The sequence below is a fragment of the Hylaeus anthracinus genome, unplaced genomic scaffold, assembly GCF_026225885.1.
Source record: "Hylaeus anthracinus isolate JK02 unplaced genomic scaffold, UHH_iyHylAnth1.0_haploid 11978, whole genome shotgun sequence".
Taxonomy (NCBI): Eukaryota; Metazoa; Arthropoda; class Insecta; order Hymenoptera; family Colletidae; genus Hylaeus; species Hylaeus anthracinus.
This window is the reverse complement of record NW_026534326.1, coordinates 4,235,849-4,238,889: the sequence shown is the minus strand read 5'-3', so window position 1 is coordinate 4,238,889 and position 3,041 is coordinate 4,235,849.

The following is a 3,041-nucleotide window of genomic DNA, read 5'->3' as shown; positions in this document are numbered from 1 at the left end:
TATTATTCATTTTCTCATTTTCAGTTTTCATTTTCTTCTCATTTTTTATATTTTTCATTTTTCATTCTCTCCTTTTTATTATTCATCTTCTCCTTTTCAATTTTCATTTTTTTCCAATTTTTTATTTTTCCTTTTTTCATGTCTCATTGTCCGCGTTCAATTTGTTATTTTCTCCTTTTAATACATACGAAATTCCCAATTCAATTGCATTCCGATATCTTCATTTTAAAAAGACCAATAAAGTACACCGTTTCTTCTAATCAGTAACAGTTCAATGGATTAGATGTTTGCTCCAATTGTAGCAAGCGATGCGTGTTGTTGATCGACTACCGTCACACGATACAGATAAAATCTGATATACCATTTTTCCGTCATATTGACAGTCGCCACAAATACTTACAATATCGTCCGTAGTTTGTATTACACTTGACGAATCCATTATACTAGTGTTGAATAAAATGTAATTTGTAACATTGATTACTGAATAATCAAACACGATTGTCTCTGAAAAATCATACGTTATTAACACTAGAACTATCAAAATCAAAATTTACCCGTATGCCTTCGAACGTTTTAAAAAAAATTACTTAATTATTAGCAACACATTTTGTACGATATTAGCGACAATAATTCAACCAGGCAAGTAATTATACAGGGTGTCCCAAAAATGTTGTAACACATTGAAAGAGGTGATTCAGGAGGTGATTTGAAATAATTTTTTCCTTAGCGAAAATGTTGTACGAGGCTTCGTTGAAGAGATATTAACAGAAAACACTGACCAATCAGCGGGCGCTCCATTGGCATATTCGCGCTTTGATTGGTCGACGTTTTCCATTAATATCTCCTCAACGAAGCCTTGGACAACATTTTCGCTAAGGAGAAAGTTGTTTCAAATCACCTCTACTCTGTATATACAGGGTGTTTCAAAAGTGTTGTAACACCTTGAAAGGGATAGTTTAGGAGCTGATTTGAAATAACTTTTTCCTTAGCGAAAATGTTGTACGAGGCTTCGTTGAAGAGATATTAACAGAAAACACTGACCAATTAGCGAGCGCTCCATTGGCATACTCGCGCTTTGATTGGTCGGCGTTTTCCGTTAATATCTCCGTAACGAAGCCTCGTACAAAATTTTCGCTAAGAAAAAAGTTGTTTCAAACCACCTTCCGAACCATCTTTTTCAAGGACCTCCAACATTTTTGGGACACCCTATATATTAAGAAAACAATTCGATCGACTGTCGATAGTTCTAGGGGTTAACTAACGATTTAAAATTGCGAATGTAGTTTCCTTGTAAGTTGTAATTATTTAATTGCGCTTCTCATTGTGTACGCTGCATGCACAATTGTCTGATTTGCGTGATGAGAATTTTGACGGATCGGTTACGTTCCTTTCGTCGTATGTAGTTTTATCCGATTTGTAATGTATAAACTTGCGGATTTTATGCATTTACGATACGAAAAAAAGTATGACGAGTATATATGCTGAAGATAAAATCAAACGGTGTGTGCACTTATGCGAAACGAAATATTAACTTCTTGGGAATCAAAATTTAAGTGGATTTTTGTTTTGTGCTATAATGGTGTACACACAAATCAAAGCAATTTTGATTTGATTATAAATTGATTTTAACATATAAATATGATTGTTTCAGTTACACATTTTAATAAAGCAAGCTGAAGCTGTCTCACTTTAATGTTGTGTATTTAAAAATTTTAAAATAACTGCCATCTTGCTATAAAAACAAGCGTACACGTATCTATCAATATCCATGAAGAGGTTAATATTATTACACTAATTAACATTTTACCAAGAGGCAGTTTATCAATCGGCATTTTATGAATTATGAAATATTATACGAATAATTGTATAAATAATCAACAGACGATGTAGATGATAGATAAAATGCATATTGAATAATGCTTATGTTGTCAAAATAAAAATTATTGTTGAATATATTCTACTTATGTACATGATATACATTTTTTTGTATGTGTCTTATATCAACGTATGCCATAAATGCATAATATTCGCAGTTTAGTGATGTATTTAGAACCGTAGAAAATTCTAACTCGTAGACCGTTCTCCGAGCATTTACGTTTTATCGAATGAACGTTATTTTGTCTTGGTACAGTTTTTCTTAAAAGTCGTAAACTTAGACTCGCAAAGCACTTAGTACATTGAAAGTATTTGGAATGAGAAAATTATTACCTTGGTTGCTTAAACTAATTTTACTGCGATGAATCTACACGTTGCCAGTGAAAATTAACTTACGTGCGTTGTACAGTGTGTTTCGTTTAAATCATTTCGTTTAAATTAATGGTTAACTATCACGAAAATGTTTTCACAAAAGTTATTCGATTGAAAGGGACGAATTACACGGTTTGAATAATTTTGTTTCTGAGTGAAGTAGTGAGGGAGATTTAACAAATTAATTTTTTTAAGAAAATCAATAATTAAAGTAATTAAATAATTAAGTAAGTGGAATACTATTTATTTTATGTCGTTCGCGTTCGACTGACTGTTCAACCGCGTGTTCTTTCGTAAGTCAGTAGGTGTATGTCTTTTATTTTCCGTAACTCAGATGTTTCAATATTTCTCATTGTGAGTATAACGACGCTACAACCTTTATTTACAGATTTTAAGATTTCATATTAAAAACGTATTTTTATTTATATTATATATTTTCATTAATTATTTTTAAATCCTTAAGATATTGCACGAAGTAAATAACTTACTTATAACAGAAATAGTGGAAGAAATTCACCAAACCAATTTATTTTTGTAAATATAACCCAAAACATTTTTATCCATAATATGACAGCATTTGTTTAACCAAGCCACTTTTGTAAAAAATGTATTGTAATCCTTCCGATTTAAATGAAACACCTTGTACGCATTTTTAAAATGGTGTTGCCGTGTTTTCGTTTCCTTTTATTAATACCTCGAATGACTAACCTTTAGTGCAACTACTAAATGTTCCGTTAATTTATTTCAACACACACACACACACACACACACACACACACACACACACACACACA